Source organism: Hyperolius riggenbachi, chromosome 2 (assembly GCF_040937935.1).
Source record: "Hyperolius riggenbachi isolate aHypRig1 chromosome 2, aHypRig1.pri, whole genome shotgun sequence".
NCBI lineage: Eukaryota > Metazoa > Chordata > Amphibia > Anura > Hyperoliidae > Hyperolius > Hyperolius riggenbachi.
In genome coordinates, this window is record NC_090647.1 from 544,496,056 (window position 1) to 544,516,087 (window position 20,032).

Genomic DNA, 20,032 nt, shown 5'->3' on the forward strand with positions numbered 1-20,032 from the left:
CTTCTACTTACATAACAGATGTACTGTATTGTGCTATCCACGTAATGATTCCTGTGAATTTTATAAAGGAAAAGCAGAAAATCCTTTTCTAGGCAGTGGCCATCTTGCCAGGCTAATGCTGACATCATATCCTCCCTGACTCTTGTTTTCCCCCCTCCCTTCTCTGGCTCATTGTGTATTCATTAGCTGCCCTCCTCCCAGAGTCTTCAGACACTCCCACTGAGGTGTATACGAGGAACTGCACTGTCTTTTTTTTATTTACACATCCAATCACTGAGTCACCTCAGCCTTGCTTGCAAGCACAAGTGATCAGAGGGTGTTTCTGATAAGGAGCTAGGCAGGAAAATAAATGGAAGAGGAGGAATATATTATAGATAAAAAGAACTCCCAGCAATCAACTCTTTGGCACTGTTTGGCACTAGGGCCAGTGCTCCTAAAGTATGTGATAACTACAAACCATAACAGCAGAAAAAGTTTTGCAAGTTTTGAATGCAGGATTAGCATCTTTATCACTTAATACACTCAGACCAGTTGCTGTTGAAATTTGATTTTTATGGTGACAAATTCGCTTTAAAGGGAAGGTTCAAGCAAAATAAAAAAATGAGTTTCACTTACCTGGGTCTTCTACCAGCCCCATGCAGCCATCCTGTGCCCTCGTAGTCACTCACTGCTGCTCCAGTGCCCCGCTGGCAGCTTGCCGACCTCGGAGGTGAGCGGGACGCATTGCGTACATTTTTACGCATTTCCCGCTAGTGCAGGAACATTAACACATACATTTTTACGCGTTACTGGTTCAATGCGTACATTTTTACGCAATGAACCAGTAATGCGTAAAAATGTATGTGTTAATGTTCCTGCACTAGCGGGAATGCGTAAAATTGTACGCAATGCGGCCCCCGACCTCCGAGGTCGGCAAGCTGCCAGCCGGGGACTGGAGCAGCAGTGAGTGACTACGAGGGCACAGGATGGCTGCATGGGGCTGGCAGAAGCCCCAGGTAAGTGAAACTCATTTTTTTATTTTGCTTGGACATTCCCTTTAAGGAGCGCTGAGGAATTGTGGAGTATACTACAGGAGTGCAAATTGGCCAATGGTCAAAAGGGGAAATGGCCATAGATCCAGCGTATGCTTGTCGGAAAAAGTGTGTTTTCAGGAAGCGTTTAAGACGAAGAAAGATGAATGAGCAGCCGAGTTCAGTACAGGTTTGGATCAATGCCAGTCTGTTAGCTGGTAGTCTACAAAGAGGTATATTACAATAGTCCATACGAGATATTATAAGCACGTGTACTAACATTTTAGTTGTATCTTGAGTGAGAAATGGTCGGATGCTAGATATGTTTTTGAATGCGAGATATGCTTTTGAATTAGCGATAACTGGACCCTCTATCTCCTAGAGGAGATTCTAACCCAATCCTCTGTAGAAAAAAACAGTATAGCTGCTCACATGAAGGAGTTAAGCTTAGAATCTGCAGACTCTATCGAGTAATTTTATGAGTAGCAGGGGAGAATGCTATCCAATACGCCACTATGCTGTCCCCTGTAGTGGAAATGTGGCCTCGTTGTCCATGTTTTGTTGGCCACAGAAGATGGGGTTGCCAATGTTCTGTGGTAAAACAGCGAAGTAAGAACTGAGGCATTGGACTAAAGTTGTGTTCTGCGCTGGGCATTGGTGGGTTGTATGAGTAGCAGGAAAGCTAAGAGCACTTTCAACCATGTATACACATAGGAATGCAAACTTCAGAAGTTTGGGCCATTCCACCACTAGTTAATAAAACTTATGGAGGTGCTCAGTCAGCGCATGCTTCCTGCCAGCAACAGTGACACATTAACTTCACACAGAGTTACTGTTAATAATAATCCTGCTCTTTTCAAAGAAATAGCATTAAAAATAGCTATATTTGGAAGAGTACTGGGTGGAATGGAGCTAACCAGCGTGAACAGCAGGAGACTTCTTTATAACACCTTTCTCTTGTTTGACATCCTAATACACTGAATAGCATTGCTTTATCTATTTAGTGTTGTACACATAAAGGCAAAGCAAAGCAGGATTTTTCACAAGGCAACCTAGGCAGGTGCCTGGGGCCCAGTGCATGGCAAATAGTCTGTATGACTGCTTCCCTGCAGATAGTCTGTATGGCTGCTGCCCTGCAGATAGTCTGTATGACTGCTTCCCTGCAGATAGTCTGTATGGCTGCGGCCCTGCAGATAGTCTGTATGACTGCTTCCCTGCAGATAGTCTGTATGACTGCTGCCCTGCAGATAGTCTGTATGGCTGCGGCCCTGCAGATAGTCTGTATGACTGCTTCCCTGCAGATAGTCTGTATGACTGCTGCCCTGCAGATAGTCTGTATGACTGCTGCCCTGCAGATAGTCTGTATGACTGCTGCCCTGCAGATAGTCTGTATGACTGCTGCCCTGCAGATAGTCTGTATGACTGCTGCCCTGCAGATCGTCTGTATGACTGCTTCCCTGCAGATAGTCTGTATGACTGCTTCCCTGCAGATAGTCTGTATGGCTGCTTCCCTGCAGATAGTCTGTATGACTGCTGCCCTGCAGATATTCTGTATGACTGCTTCCCTGCAGATAGTCTGTATGACTGCTGCCCTGCAGATAGTCTGTATGACTGCTGCCCTGCAGATTGTCTGTATGACTGCTTCCCTGCAGATAGTCTGTATGACTGCTTCCCTGCAGATAGTCTGTATGGCTGCTTCCCTGCAGATAGTCTGTATGACTGCTGCCCTGCAGATAGTCTGTATGGCTGCTGCCCTGCAGATAGTCTGTATGACTGCTGCCCTGCAGATAGTCTGTATGTCTGCTGCCCTGCAGATAGTCTGTATGACTGCTGCCCTGCAGATAGTCTGTATGACTGCTGCCCTGCAGATAGTCTGTATGACTGCTTCCCTGCAGATAGTTTGTATGACTGCTTCCCTGCAGATAGTCTGTATGGCTGCTTCCCTGCAGATAGTCTGTATGACTGCTTCCCTGCAGATAGTCTGTATGACTGCTTCCCTGCAGATAGTCTGTATGACTGCTGCCCTGCAGATAGTCTGTATGACTGCTGCCCTGCAGATTGTCTGTATGACTGCTGCCCTGCAGATAGTCTGTATGACTGCTTCCCTGCAGATAGTCTGTATGACTGCTGCCCTGCAGATAGTCTGTATGACTGCTGCCCTGCAGATAGTCTGTATGACTGCTGCCCTGCAGATAGTCTGTATGACTGCTGCCCTGCAGATAGTCTGTATGTCTGCTGCCCTGCAGATAGTCTGTATGACTGCTGCCCTGCAGATAGTCTGTATGACTGCTGCCCTGCAGATAGTCTGTATGACTGCTTCCCTGCAGATAGTTTGTATGACTGCTTCCCTGCAGATAGTCTGTATGGCTGCTTCCCTGCAGATAGTCTGTATGACTGCTTCCCTGCAGATAGTCTGTATGACTGCTTCCCTGCAGATAGTCTGTATGACTGCTGCCCTGCAGATAGTCTGTATGACTGCTGCCCTGCAGATTGTCTGTATGACTGCTGCCCTGCAGATAGTCTGTATGACTGCTTCCCTGCAGATAGTCTGTATGGCTGCTTCCCTGCAGATAGTCTGTATGACTGCTGCCCTGCAGATATTCTGTATGACTGCTGCCCTGCAGATATTCTGTATGACTGCTGTCATGCAGATAGTCTGTATGACTGCTGCCATGCAGATAGTCTGTATAACTGCTTCCCTGCAGATAGTCTGTATGGCTGCTTCCCTGCAGATAGTCTGTATGACTGCTGCCCTGCAGATAGTCTGTATGACTGCTGCCCTGCAGATAGTCTGTATGACTGCTGCCCTGCAGATAGTCTGTATGACTGCTGCCCTGCAGATAGTCTGTATGACTGCTGCCCTGCAGATAGTCTGTATGACTGCTGCCCTGCAGATAGTCTGTATGGCTGCTGCCCTGCAGATTGTCTGTATGACTGCTGCCCTGCAGATTGTCTGTATGACTGCTGCCCTGCAGATAGTCTGTATGACTGCTGCCCTGCAGATTGTCTGTATGACTGCTGCCCTGCAGATAGTCTGTATGACTGCTGCCCTGCAGATAGTCTGTATGACTGCTGCCCTGCAGATTGTCTGTATGACTGCTGCCCTGCAGATTGTCTGTATGACTGCTGCCCTGCAGATAGTCTGTATGACTGCTGCCCTGCAGATTGTCTGTATGACTGCTGCCCTGCAGATAGTCTGTATGACTGCTGCCCTGCAGATAGTCTGTATGACTGCTTCCCTGCAGATAGTCTGTATGACTGCTGCCCTGCAGATAGTCTGTATGACTGCTGCCCTGCAGATAGTCTGTATGACTGCTGCCCTGCAGATAGTCTGTATGACCTCTTTCCTGCAGATAGTCTGTATGGCCTGGTTCACACTGCAATAGCTTTTTTTTAGCACTAGTTATTTGAAAAGCTACTGCTATTGCAATGCTATGGCTGATTTTTATAAAATGGCATTACATTAGCAAGAGCTTTTAAAGAGAAACTGAGATGGGAATGTAAATAAATAAATATACATACCTGGGGCTTCCTCCAGCCCCTTCCAGGCTTGTCGCGCCTTCACTGTCCTCTGCCTCCTGTGTTTTTTATGCAATTGGCCCCGGAAAGTTCTCCAGTCTGGGGCCAACTGCTCATGCTTGTCCAGGACACTTGTGCACGCAGGGTCGTAACTGGAAATCACTGGGCCAGGGGCGTGTATGGGCAATATAGCGCCCATGGCAAACACTGAAATTGCACCCCCCTCCCAACTCCACCATCAATACTAATAGGTAGCCAGATGTGCCCCCCAGTATTATGTAGCCAGAGGTGCCCCCAATATTACGACAGAGTTATCCCTCTAGTGTAGGTATCTAGAGCTATCCTCCCTAGTATAGGTAGACAGGGGTGCCCTGTATATGTAGCCCCCCGGTGTAGGTAGTGAGAGGTGCCCTCAGTTCCCCCTCCTTTCCCCCTAAGCTCCTCTTAGTATAGGTAGCCCCCTCCCTCCCCTCATTGGGGCATTGCATTGGTGTCAGTGAGCTCTCCATTACGCACACAGACCTCAGATCACTGATCACCAGAGAGAGAGAGCGGGCACACAGTACCAGCGTGGACAAACACAACGGGGGTTGTCCACAGACCTCAAGAATCACTCTGTTAATTTCGGGGAGTCACAGATCATCGTAGGAGGTCCATCAAGCCTCCAATCATAATCCAGTCCATACACAATCGATTCCGGACTCAACCCTTGCACGAATAATCTTCAGAATGTATTGTAATAATGTATGCGGTTATACAGCAGACAAAAAAGCACAACGTTTCGGGCTACATGCCCTTTCTCAAGTGCTTAACCATCTGAACAAACTTAGACCTTCATATAAACACACACATATTGACACACCCCTCCAAAGCATTAAGGGGCGGGCACAAAACTTTTCCAGAACAATAACCCTTAGGGCCGGTTCACACTTGCGGTTCTCTGCCAAACGGACCGGATCCGGATCGGAACCGTACGGTTCTGATCCGGATCCGATCCGGATCCGGTCAGGTTGCATCAGGTGTTCATCAGGATGCGATCCGGATCCGTTTGGCAAAAGATAGTAGAAACCGAATAAAAATGTTGGGGTCTGGGAGGTCAGCAGAAGGTGGACCTGTGGAATCAGGCCCTCCGCTGTTTAGCACTCACCTCCACCTCCGACATACTGCCAACATCTCCAGCACGTTTAAAGTCACTGCTGCTCCACTCCAAAATGCTTGCCCATGTGTCCCCATCCAAAATCGCCGCTACAATACGCATAGGAAGTGGGGTAGAACATCCGGATTTTTAGCCAGTGTGTTGTGCGATCTCTGGTTCTCATTGGTTTGTATTGGCCGGATGGTGCAGTCCGGCTCCGCTCCGGATACGGCTGCCGGAGGAGCCGGACCAAAAAATAGCGCATGTTGGGTCTTATGCCGGAGTCCGGATCCGGTCCGGACGAAACGGACGCATGTGAACGGACGCATAGGCTTTCATTGCTATGCCGTGCGTCCGTTCCGTCCGTTCTGCATGTGGTCCGGCTCCGACACGGCGATTCCGGACGGCGACCGCTAATGTGAACCGGGCCTAACTCCTGAAAGGACAACCATTTATCATAAGAAGCACTTTAAACTGAAGTCCTCGTTAAGGCCACTGGGGGACTGCGTCCCCAACCTGTCCATCCGCCAAGCCTCACGCCGCAACAGCGCACTCCTAAATTCTCTACCTTCTTGGCGCTGAACCACTTCGAGTACCTGCCATCGAAGCTGGCTCACGCCATGATTAAATTCCGCTAAATGGCGTGCGAGGGGATATTCCTGTTTTTTCTCCTCATCCTTTTTCTTTTTACACGCTTCGGGGTGGCGAATGTTGCTCTTATGCTCGTTAAGTCTAGTTTTAATGTCCCTTGAAGTCTAGCCAACATAGGACAGACCGCAAGGGCATTTGATTAAGTACACCACACCCGTCGAATCGCAAGTAGCGAAATCTCTAATAGGAATCGGCTTAACCGATCTAGTACTTTGTATGTTGGGCTCCCTTATGATGCCATTGCAATGCTGGCAATTGAGACATGGAAAGGTCCCTTTCCTAGGGGTACCCAAAAACACCTGGCGGGGTAATTTAGATCTCCCAATGTCCACCCTAACACTTCACAAATGACCAATGACGTCACTTCCGCAAATGAAGTGTTCCATGTCTGTGGTCACTGTGCACCCTCTGTCTCTCTCTGTTCGGTCACCGCTGCTCTGAGGTCTGAATGACAGGGAGACACTGGGGCAGGCATGCTGGGCGCAGCATGAGGACAGGCATGGCATGGCCCATAGTGCTGTGGTGGCCATGGCAAGAGCTATGACAGCACCCCTCTAGATACGCCACTGCACTGGGCCCGTCTGCAAAACTTTGGATGGGGGGCCCCCTCCCACCGCTTTCTGCACAGGTAAACTGAGAACAATGTAATTCAACTGGCTAGTGCACACCTAAATGTATTTTCTCTATGTAGATAAAACAGCAGTGAAGCACGACAGGCATTTTCTCTATCAGTTACATTAGCTTCTGTGATAAAACGTACATGTTTTCACCCATACAGACACACATGGGGCTTGATTCACGATAGTGTGATAACTGCTATCACAGCAGTTATCACACACATCAGTTATTCACGTGAAAAGCGCAAACCTTCGCTTATCACGCAAAGTAACGCGGTTCATGTGCTAACCTTTGCGCGGCAGCTCGCTTGATAACTGCTGTGATAGCAGCTATCACACTTTCTTGAATCGAGCCCATGGTGTGCAGAAAAAGCATACAGAAACGCACACAGAAAACTGACAGACGAGTGTACTCCCAGCCTCAGCTTATTACACTCACTCTGTCCATCATTGATGGAGCAGAGCTGGCTCTACAGACTTCTCCAGCATCACTACAGTACACAGAACTTGGGGAGGGGTAGAGAGGTTGGGGGCTGGGCCTGTACACAAGACCCTGTGGCACACTGAATAGGGACTGTCTACAATTGTTTGTCTGCAACACTTTGTATGATTCCTTATCAGTGGCTGAGCAGATGCAGTCATTAGAACAATTGTGCAGAGAGCAGAAAGTTTTTTCTCTCTGTTTCCTTAGTTGTCAGTCTCTCAGGACAGGGAAAAGAAACATCTTCCCCCATGGGGCCCACTGCGGCTTCTGGGCTCCCCCTGCGGCTGCATCCCTTGCAGGGTCTATTGTTACGCCCCTGCGCGCACACTCCTATCACTGGCATAGAAGTGCTAAAAAAAAAAAAAAGCTCCAGCAGTGTGAAACAGGCGACGAGGGAGGGCGCACAGATAAGCTACTCCTGCGCTGACTGGCCCCGACTGGAGGATTTTCCAGGGCGAGTTGCAGATGAATCAGGCAGTGGAGGAAGGCGTGGGAGCGATAAGCCTGGAGGAGGCTTGGGGAAGCCCCAGGTATGTATATTTTTTCTTTACATTCCCATCTCAGGTACACTTTAAAATCACAAGCACTTGGTAAAAGCTCTTGCAGTGTGAACCAGCCCCATGACTGCTGCCTTGCGAATAGACTGACACAAATGCTTGACACAAATGCCACACTACACTATAGCACCGCTGAGCTCACTATGGGGATAAAGACATTTATTGATGCAGGATATCCGCAGCAGATGATCAAGGGAAAGGCAAATATCTCCTTACCAGTAAAAAATCCTCTGTAAATAAACAGTGTTGTAATATGGCCTCAACACCCAAACAAAGTGCTTTAAATGCATTAGTGTGAACTCTGAGCATCACATTAAAAAGGGTTCCAGGTGTTGCTATACAGATAACAGCATTTACAAGCAAAAAAAGCCATTAATTATTTTTTTGCATCCTGTCCTTTTGATTGGCAGATGCTTCATTACGAGGGCTGCGTATGCCTGTGGTAATCAGGCGCCCTATCGGTGATTTGGGTGCATAATGCAGTTAGTGGCTGTTTGGCTACTATATAGAAACTAATGGTCATTTGGGTGCCAGGGTTTTGAGTTTAATTTTAAAGTGAACCAGAGACAAGGCACCCTCATGTATTTTACCATATATATCAGTGGGAACATTAGAGAAAACACCTACCCTGCTCTCTGTTTCATTCTACACTGTTCAGCTTGCTTCTAATCAGCCCTGATAAAATCCCCGACTGAGCATTCAGTCTGGCTTTTCTCAGGAATCATTATAGCGGAGTCTGTCTTCTCTGATGTCTTTTCAAGCCCAAGCCTGCCCCCTTCTGTCTCTGCTCAGGAATCATTATAGCGGAGTCTGTCTTCTCTGATGTCTTTTCAAGCCCAAGCCTGCCCCCTTCTGTCTCTGCTCAGGAATCATTATAGCGGAGTCTGTCTTCTCTGATGTCTTTTCAAGCCCAAGCCTGCCCCCTTCTGTCTCTGCTCAGGAATCATTATAGCGGAGTCTGTCTTCTCTGATGTCTTTTCAAGCCCAAGCCTGCCCCCTTCTGTCTCTGCTCAGGAATCATTATAGCTGAGTCTGTCTTCTCTGATGTCTTTTCAAGCCCAAGCCTGCCCCCTTCTGTCTCTGCTCAGGAATCATTATGGCTGAGTCGTTTATAGCAAAGCCAGACTGAATGCTCAGTAGGGGACTTTTAATCAGGGCTGGTAACAAGCAAGCTGAACAGTGAAGAATGAAACAGAGAGCAGGGTAAGTGTTTTCTCTAATGTTCCCACTGATATATATGGTAAAATACATGAGGGTGCTTCATCTCTGGTTCACTTTAAGCACTTAATAGAGGTTAAGATTAGGCACTTACAGGGAGGTTAGGGTTTCTTGGCAGGTGTGTGTGTGTTTGGGGGGGGGGGGGGGGGTAGGCACCTACTGGGATATGGTTAGGCAATAGGCAGAGGGTTAAGCACCTTTTGGGGAATTATGGTTTGGCAATAGGTGGGAGGTTTAGGCATAATTTTCTTAGCAGCACCTTCCCGGAACCCTGCAGCCATATGTATTCTATAACAGCACCTCCTAATTTGGTGCTTATAGAGATGTCGTGAACATAGAACCAGTGCTGCTCATACAGATTCCAGATATCCAAGTAACCCGGATATCCGACCTTTTTTCAGCTATCCGATTCGGATTCAGATACCGGATTTCTGTGGAAATCTGGATAGCTATCTGTGGATAGTTGGCTGGCAATACGGATATCCGCGGATATCCACAGAAATCCGACTATTGAGATACTGTATGACACCCAGGACGTCATAGAGCCAATCAGAGGGCTCCCAGCCTAAGCCCTGGCACCCAATCACAGAAAGGAACACTGGCCAGCCCCCCTGTATAATAAGGAGGGCTGCCATGATGAGACATATCGTCCTTGCTTGTGAATGCTCACTGAGAGACATGCTCCAGTGCTGCTGGCCTAGCAAGTGCTGTACACAGTGATAAACCTAAAGCTGTTCATTGATTAACCCCTTCACTATCACTACACTATTGTTGTATTGTTAATTAGTTTGATTTCATTGTGTGACAGTCAGAGTGTGTGCTGCAGGGCTGCTGCAGCTGCTATGTGTCTGTGTGTGTGCTGTGCACAGACCAGGCCAGCTGCTGCCTGCTGGTCAGCTATTAGCCTTAGCTAGATAATGGGATAACAGAGGTGCCAACAGGATAAAAGAAAAAACACTAAAAGAACTTAAAGAGAATCTGAAGCGAGAATAAATCTCGCTTCAGACCTCATATATAGCAGGGGCACGTGTGCCCCTGCTAAACCGCCGCTATCCCGCGGCTTAACGGGGGTCCCTGATCCCCCAAATCCCCTCCGTAATGCGGGGGAGCGCTTCCTGGTTGGGGCAGGGCTAACTGCCGCAGCCCTGCCCCACGCGCGTCTGTCAGCGCGTATCTCCGCCTCTCCCCCTCCCCTCTCAGTCTTCCTTCACTGAGAGGGGCGGGGGAGAGGCGGCAATACGCGGCTGATAGACGCGAATGGAGGCAGGGCTGCAGCCGTTAGCCCTGCCTCCAGGAGCGACCAAGCCTGCGACCAAGTGTCGCAGTGGGGGGTTTGGGGGTCAAGGGACCCCTGTTTAGCGGCGCGTATGCGGCGGTTTAGCAGAGGCACACGTGCCCCTGCTAACTATGAGCTCTGAAGCGAGATTTATTCTCGCTTCAGAGTCTCTTTAAAAACCCATCTTGGTAACAGAGGAGGCAGTGGTGGACTCACCTCCTCCAAGCAGAACACACGACTGTGGATTTTCAGTCAAAACAATTTTATTGGATACTCTAAATAAAGTGCAACGCGTTTTGCGGGATACAAACCCGCTTCATCAGGCAACAACAGATAGGAGTAAACAGCTGTAACAGAGACAATAGAGTAAATGGAATTGTAGTGCTTTGGCAAAATTCATTCTGATTATTCGGACATTGATTTGGCTATGAATATATCTCAATAGTGGCATAAAAATGTAATATATTTGTTGTAATATATGTAATATATTTGTTAATATAATTGTTGCCTGATGAAGCGGATTTGTATCCCGGATATGTACTACAAGGATAATGTACTACAAGGCAGGGGCGTAACTAGAAATCACTGGGCCCCCCTGCGAATATTTGGATGGGGCCCCCCCCCATAGGTGCCAAATAATCGTAATGGGGCAGCGTTTCACTGTAAATTAATTGTAAAGTGGGCAGCATTTTACCAGACAATCGTAATGTGGGCCAGAAAATCGTAATGTGGGCAGAGTTCACCAGAAAATCGTAATGTGGGCCTTTAGAAAATCATAATGTGGGCAGAGTTCACCAGAAAATCGTAATGTGGGCACCAGTCACCAGAAAATTGTAACGTGGGCAGCGTTCACCAGAAAATCATAATGTGGGCAGAGTTCACCAGAAAATCATAATGTGGGCAGAGTTCAGCAGAAAATCGTAACGTGAGCAGCAGTCACCAGAAAATTGTAACGTGGACAGCATTCACCAGACAATCGTAATGTGGGCAGCATTCACCAGAATATCGTAATGTGTGACAGAAAATCGTAATGTGGGCAGAGTTCACCAGAAAATCGCAATGTGGGCAGCAGTCACCAGAAAATCGCCATGTGGGCAGCAGTCACCAGAAAATCGCAATGTGGGCATCAGTCACCAGAAAATCCTAATGTGGGCAGCAGTCACCAGAATATCGTAATGTGGGCAGCAGTCACCAGAAAATCCTAATGTGGGCAGCAGTCAGTCACCAGAATATCATAATGTGGGCAGCACACACCAGAAAATCCTAATGTGGGCAGCAGTCACCAGAAAATCCTTATGTGGGCAGCAGTCACCAGAAAATCGCAATGTGGGCAGCAGTCACCAGAAAATCGCAATGTGGGCAACAGTCACCAGAAAATCGCAATGTGGGCAGCAGTCACCAGAAAATCCTAATGTGGGCAGCATACACCAGAAAATCGTAATGTGGGCAGCAGACACCAGAAAATCGCAATGTGGGCAGCAGACACCTGAAAATCGTAATGTGGGCAGCAGACACCAGAAAATCGTAATGTGGGCAGCAGACACCTGAAAATCGTAATGTGGGCAGCAGACACCTGAAAATCGTAATGTGGGCAGCAGACACCTGAAAATCGTAATGTGGGCAGCAGACACCTGAAAATCGTAATGTGGGCAGCAGGCACCTGAAAATCGTAATGTGGGCAGCAGACACCTGAAAATCGCAATGTGGGCAGCAGACACCTGAAAATCGTAATGTGGGCAGCAGACACCTGAAAATCGTAATGTGGGCAGCAGACACCTGAAAATCGTAATGTGGGCAGCAGTGACCAGAAAATCGCAATGTGGGCAGCAGTGACCAGAAAATCGTAATGTGGGCAGCAGACACCTGAAAATCGTAATGTGGGCAGCAGGCACCTGAAAATCGTAATGTGGGCAGCAGTCACCAGAAAATCGTAATGTGGGCAGCAGACACCTGAAAATCGTAATGTGGGCAGCAGGCACCTGAAAATCGCAATGTGGGCAGCAGACACCTGAAAATCGTAATGTGGGCAGCAGTGACCAGAAAATCGCAATGTGGGCAGCAGTGACCAGAAAATCGTAATGTGGGCAGCAGACACCTGAAAATCGTAATGTGGGCAGCAGGCACCTGAAAATCGTAATGTGGGCAGCAGACACCTGAAAATCGTAATGTGGGCAGCAGACACCTGAAAATCGTAATGTGGGCAGCAGACACCAGAAAATCGTAATGTGGGCAGCAGACACCTGAAAATCGTAATGTGGGCAGCAGACACCTGAAAATCGTAATGTGGGCAGCAGGCACCTGAAAATCGTAATGTGGGCAGCAGTCACCAGAAAATCGTAATGTGGGCAGCAGACACCTGAAAATCGTAATGTGGGCAGCAGGCACCTGAAAATCGCAATGTGGGCAGCAGACACCTGAAAATCGTAATGTGGGCAGCAGTGACCAGAAAATCGCAATGTGGGCAGCAGACACCAGAAAATCGTTATGTGGGCAGCAGACACCTGAAAATCGTAATGTGGGCAGCAGACACCTGAAAATCGTAATAGGGGGAAGCAGACTCCTGAAAATCATAATGTGGGCAGCAGACACCTGAAAATCATAAGGTGGGCAGCAGACACCTGAAAATCCCCCTGCAGAATTTCAATGTGTGTGGGCAGCGGGCAGCGGGCAGCAGCGGGATACATACCTTCTTCCTTGCGTTCCATCGCCGCCTTCTCGCTCTAGCGGCTGACGTCACTTCCGCTTCCGGAAGTGACGTCAGCCGCTAGAGCGAGAAGGCGGCGATGGAACGCAAGGAAGAAGGTATGTATCCCGCCGCCGCTGCCCACACACATTCACTAGCTGGAGGGGAGCGCAGAGGGGAGAGCCCCGAGGTGAGGGAGAGGGGGGAACTTCCCCTCTCCCCGCCGACTGTGGGCAAGGCTTTCCCCTCATGCTGCCACCCCTCCAGCCCCCAAAAAACGGCCCCGAGCGGGCCCCCCCGCGGGCGCAGGCGCTGCAGGGCCTATTGCTACGCCCCTGCTACAAGGGTAGGACATTGAAGGGAAATGGCAAGCTTATTCTCAATCAATATTGTAGTATGTATATCTCATATGGAAACAAAATGTCTAGGAATAAAAAAAGGCCTCTATGGATGAATAGAAAGGTTAGAGATAAAATGAAGGGGAAAAAGAATGCCTATAGGATCCTAAAACAGGAGGGAACTGAGGCTGCATTAACCCTCTGGGCGATACAATTATATCGCCCAGGAGGTGGCGCAGCACTATTTTTTTAGATTTTTTGTTTTTTAAATCATGTAGCTAGCCCAGGGCTCGCTACATGATAGCCGCAGCGCAGCGGCATCCCCCCACCCACTCCGATCGCCTTCGGCGATCAGAGTAAGCAGGAAATCCCGTTCAGAACGGGATTTCCTGCTGGGCTTCCCCGGTCGCCATGGCGACGGGGCGGGATGACGTCACCGACGTCTTGGACGTCGTGACGTCAGAGGGAGTCCCGATCCACCCCTCAGCGCTGCCTGGCCTGATTGGCCAGGCTGCGCAAGGGGTCGGGGAGGGGGGGGCTGCGCGGCACGGCGAGCGGCGGCGGATCGGCGGCGAGCGGAAGTTACATGCAGCTAGCAAAGTGCTAGCTGCGTGTAACAAAAAAAAAATTATGCAAATCGGCCCACCAGGGCCTGAGAAATCCTCCTGCGCGATATACCCCAAGCTCAGCTCGGGATTATCGCTCAGGAGGTTAAGGAATTATAAGGAGTGCAATAAAAGTTGTAACAAAGAAATTAGGCTGGCAAAGATTGAAGCTGAAAATCAAATCGCTAGGGATATCAAATATAACCCAAAGAAGTTTTACAAGTACATCAACTCTAAAAAAAGAAAAGTTGACTGTATTGGACTCCTAAAGGATGAGGGGGGGAACTCAATGGTGGATGACCAAGGTAAGGCAGAGTTATTAAATGCTTTCTTTGCTTCTGTCTTCACAAGGGAAACATCACTGTTGCAAATTACAGAGGCAGAAGAGTCTCAATCTTCCAACTGTAATATAAAATACTTAAAGGACTTACGAGGCCAAGAATAGAGAAAAAAATAAAAAAAAAGTTAGCTACCTGCGTCAGCTTGTAAGGCACGGAGGACGCCGTCCGCGCCCTCTGTGCCGTTCCGCCGGGTCCCTGCCGCTCAATAGCCCCCCCAAACGGTCCCCGACCACGCGGCCCGGGTCGGGCTCTCCAGCCTGTACAAAGATGCCGGCCGGAGCTGGCCGTGGCTGCCCAGTCCGCATAGCCGCGAGTGCGGCTGCGCAGCTCTAAGGCCAACCCCCGATCCACGCTACAGGAAACAGCCTGTTACGTGGATCGGGGGGTTGGTCTTAGAGCTGCGCAGCCGCACTCGCGGCTATGCGGACTGCGCAGCCGCGGCCAGCTCCGGCCGCCATCTTTGTACAGGCTGGAGAGCCCGACCCAGGCCGCGCGGTCGGGGACCGTTCGGGGGGCTATTGAGCGGCGGGGACCTGGCGGAACGGCACGGAGGGCGCAGACGGCGTCCTCCGTGCCTTACAAGCTGACGCAGGTAGCTAACTTTTTTTAGTTTTTTTTCTCTATTCTTGGCCTCGTAAGTCCTTTAACGCAGGAAGAAGTGAAGGCAAGACTAAATAAATTAAAAATAGACAAGGCACCTGGCCCGGATGGCATGCATCCTCGGGTTCTAAGGGAATTAAGTTCAGTTATAGATAAACCCCTGTATCTTATCTTTTGTGACTCTCTTTCAACTGGCAGAGTCCCAGTGGATTGGCGTACAGCTCAGGTTTTCCCATTATTTAAGAAGGGCAAAAAAACAGATCCAGGAAATTATAGACCTGTAAGCTTAACATCAGTTGTATGCAAACTATTTGAAGGGTTACTAAGAGATACTATACATGACTTCATAGTAGAAAATAATCTTATTTCTCAGCATCAACATGAGTTTACTAAAGACAGGTCCTATTTAACTAACATGCTGTAACGAATGCGGAATTATTTCCGTGGTCAGCGCACAGAACGCACGCCGACACTACGGAAATCCTCCACAAGCGTGTAATAAGAGAGAACCCAGCTTGGGTGCAATGCACTTGTAGAGGGAGATTCCCACCGGCAGATGGAGCCATGGAGTGCAGATGAACAGAGCCTCTGCACGGCCACAGATGCCAGATGGGAATTGTACGAGTTAAAGCAATGCAGGGCAAGACAGCCCTTAAAGAGAGGTAACACAGAGACAGAATGTATGTGTGTCCACCAATCTAGTCGCCACTCAGCGACGGTGAACACACAACAACAGAACCGAAGTGGGACCGCATTCGCAAGAGTGGCGATTGCAAAAGTGACACAAGCCCGAATCAAAGAGCACAGAGACAGAATGTATGTGTGTCCACCAATCCAGTCGCCACCCAGCGACGGCGAACACACAACAACAGAACCGAAGTGGGACCGCATTCGCAAGAGTGGCGATTGCCGAAAGTGACACAAGACCGAACTAGACTGAGCACAATTGCAAATAAAGAGCACAGAGACAGAATGTATGTGTGTCCACAAATCTAGTCGCCACCCAGCGACAGTGAACACACAACAACGGAAACGAAGTGGGAACGCAATCGCAAGACTGGCAACAGTTACACAAGACCGAGCAGGACAGAGCACGAGAGAAGCAAGAAAGGCACAGCAAGCAACAATCAGAACATCAATGAAAATAACAAAATAACAAACGCTAGCTAAACGCGAACACCGCACTCATTCGCAACAGCGAACGCGTTTAAGCACGCACCGCGCGTTAGGCGCCCAGTGATAAGCGTGCCACCCTAACTAACCAATGAAACACAAACATGAAATACAAAACGCGAACGCTTGCTGAACGGTTGCCTCACCGAGCCTACAGCAAGCGTTCGTACCAGACACGACAGACAGATGGGGCTACCAGTAGCAACAGCTGCTCTGGCTAGCACCCCTAAGGCAGAATACAGAAGGAAGCACTGCCACTACCACTAGGGCGAATGCATGTCCAGACAGATGGAGCAGCCAGTAGCAACTGCAGCTCTGGCCTACACTCCCAGACAGACAGAACGATTTCCTGTCGACCGCCGCTGGCGACAAGACAATCGAGACAGAGAGACAGAACAAGGCAATACAGATAATACAACCTGACTGCACTAGAAGGTATGCCTAGTGCAGTCCCCAGGAATACTCTAAGATAATCTTTAGCAAACAATAGCAAGGCTGACACTCCAGGAGAGTTAAGCAGGAACAAACCATCATGACCAGCAAGGAATTCTGGGAGCAAAAGGTATTTATACTGCAAGCCATCAAAGGAGGCAGCTAACCAATTTGCATGACAAGTATATGCAAGTTCCTCACCAGCAGAGCAACTCTGAAAGTTGCACAGCGAAGACAGGTCTCTTTTCCAGAGACCTGCAACACTCAGACCTAAAGAATGGTCAAACAGCTGTCTGCCTGTGCAGACAGCTGAGCGGATCATTACACATGCTCAGCTTTTATGAGGTAGTGAACGCTAATGTGGATATTGGGAATGCTGTAGATGTGATATACTTGGACTTTGCAAAGGCCTTCGACACTGTTCCACACAAAAGTCTGGTGCAAAAGTTGAGGATGCAAGGACTGGGGAAGAGTCTGTGTGCATGGATAGGGAACTGGCTAATGGACAGAAAACGAAGAGTTGTGGTCAGTGGATCATACTCAAAATGGGAGACTGTTAGCAGTGGGGTCCCACAGGGGTCTGTACTGGGTCCAGCGCTCTTCAATTTATTTATTAATGACCTAGTAGATGCAGTAGTAAGCAATGTGGCTATTTTTGCAGATTACACAAAATTGTGCAGAATCATCAACTCACAGGAAGATAGGGATATACTGCAACAGGATGTGGATAGGATGGCTATATGGGCACATAAATGGCAGATTAAATTCAATGTTGAAAAATGTAAAGTCATGCATTTTGGTCGTACCAATGGTCTAGCACCATACAAAATAAATGGGATACAGTTGGGGACATCAAACTTGGAGAAGGACTTAGGAGTACTCATCGACAACAAGTTAACCTCCCTGGCGGTCAATTAAAACCGCCAGGGGGCAACGCAGCACTATTTTTTTTTAAATCATGTAGCTAGCCTAGCAGGGCCTGAGAAATCCTCCTGCGTGGCATAGCCCGAGCTCAGCTCGGGCTTACTGCCAGGGAGGTTAAATAATCGTACTCAATGCCAAGCCGCTGCAGCTAAAGCTAACAAAATTTTGGGATTCATTAAAAGGGAAATAAAAACTCGAGATGCTAGCATAATATTTCCCCTGTTTAACTCTCTAGTAAGGCCACATCTAGAATATGGAATTCAGTTCTGGGCACCACATTACAGGAAAGATATTGCAGTTTTAGAGCAGGTGCAGAGACGAGCAACAAAATTGGAAGGTCTCGCTTACCAAGAAAGGTTAGATAAACTGGGTTTATTTAGTCTAGAGAAAAGACACCTTAGAGGGGATCTAATTAACATGTATAAATACATCAGAGGGCAATATAATAGCTTGGCGGATGAGCTTTTTGTCACTAGGCCTTCTCAAAGGACTAGAGGACATGATCTGCGCATGGAGGAAAAACGTTTTAGCCATTTATTTAGGAAAGGGTTCTTTACAGTAAGAGTGATTAAGATGTGGAATGCAATGCCACAGGAAGTAGTTATGGCAAACTCTATACCTGCATTTAAAGGGGGCTTAGATGCTTTCCTTGCGTTGAAAGACATCCATGGCTACAATTACTAGGTTACAGTGGTGTGAAAAACTATTTGCCCCCTTCCTGATTTCTTATTCTTTTGCATGTTTGTCACACTTAAATGTTTCTGCTCATCAAAAACCGTTAACTATTAGTCAAAGATAAGATAATTGAACACAAAATGCAGTTTTAAATGATGGTTTTTATTATTTAGTGAGAAAAAAAACCTCCAAATCTACATGGCCCTGTGTGAAAAAGTTATTGCCCCCCCTTGTTAAAAAGTAACTTAACTGTGGTTTATCACACCCAAGTTCAATTTCTGTAGTCACCCCCAGGCCTGATTACTGCCACACCTGTTTCAATCAAGAAATCACTTAAAAAGGAGCTATCTGACACCGAGAAGTATACCAAAAGCACCTCAAAAGCTAGACATCATGCCAAGATCCAAAGAAATTCAGGAACAAATGAGAACAAAGTACTGTAATTGAGATCTATCAGTCTGGAAAAGGTTATAAAGCCATTTCTAAAGCTTTGGGACTCCAGCGAACCACAGTAAGAGCCATTATCCACAAATGGCAAAAACATGGAACAGTGATGAACCTTCCCAGGAGTGGCCGGCCGACCAAAATTACCCCAAGAGCGCAGAGAAAACTCATCCGAGAGGCCACAAAAGACCCCAGGACAACATCTAAAGAACTGCAGGCCTCACTTGCCTCAATTAAGGTCAGTGTTCACGACTCCACCATAAGAAAGAGACTGGGCAAAAACAGCCTGCATGGCAGATATCCAAGGCGCAAACCACTTTTAAGCAAAAAGAACATTAAGGCTTGTCTCAGTTTTGCTAAAAAAACATCTCAATGATTGCCAAGACTTTTGGGAAAATACCTTATGGACCGACGAGACAAAAGTTGAACATTTTGGAAGGTGCGTGTCCCGTTACATCTGGCGTAGAAGTAACACAGCATTTCAGCAAAAGAACATCATACCAACAGTAAAATATGGTGGCGGTAGTGTGATGGTCTGGGGTTGTTTTGCTGCTTCAGGACCTGGAAGGCTTGCTGTGATAGATGGAACCATGAATTCTACTGTCTACCAAAAAATCCTGAAGGAGTATGTCCGGCCATCTGTTCGTCAACTCAAGCTGAAGCGATCTTGGGTGCTGCAGCAGGACAATGACCCAAAACACACCAGCAAATCCACCTCTGAATGGCTGAAGAAAAACAAAATGAAGACTTTGGAGTGGCCTAGTCAAAGTCCTGACCTGAATCCTATTGAGATGTTGTGGCATGACCTTAAAAAGGTGGTTCATGCTAGAAAACCCTCAAATAAAGCTGAATTACAACAATGCTGCAAAGATGAGTGGGCCAAAATTCCCCCAGAGCGCTGTAAAAGACTCGTTGCAAGTTATCGCAAACGCTTGGTTGCAGTTATTGCTGCTAAGGGTGGCCTAACCAGTTATTAGGTTCAGGGGGCAATTTCTTTTTCACACAGCTCCATGTAGGTTTTGTGTTTTTTTTCTTACTAAATAATAAAAACCATCATTTAAAACTGCATTTTGTGTTCAATTAGGTTATCTTTGACTAATAGTTAACGGTTTTTGATGAGCAGAAACATTTAAGTGTGACAAACATGCAAAAGAATAAGAAATCAGGAAGGGGGCAAATAGTTTTTCACACCACTGTATGTCTAATGATGTTGATCCAGGGATTTTATCTATGGAGAATGAGAAGTAACAGAGGCGCCAATTTAGAGTAAAATATTTAAAAACAATTTAAAAGGAGGGGGGTTGGTGGTTGCCACCCTCAAGTATAAAGTGACCAGCCAATGAGTCTTAT

The 20,032-nt window shown here is 47.8% G+C and overlaps 1 protein-coding gene across 1 annotated transcript in view; it reads left to right on the top strand.

Annotated features, from left to right (window-relative positions):
• CLTRN (collectrin, amino acid transport regulator) overlaps positions 1-20,032 on the top strand; it is a 61,718-nt gene that overhangs the window by 20,719 nt on the left and 20,967 nt on the right. The window lies entirely within an intron of this gene.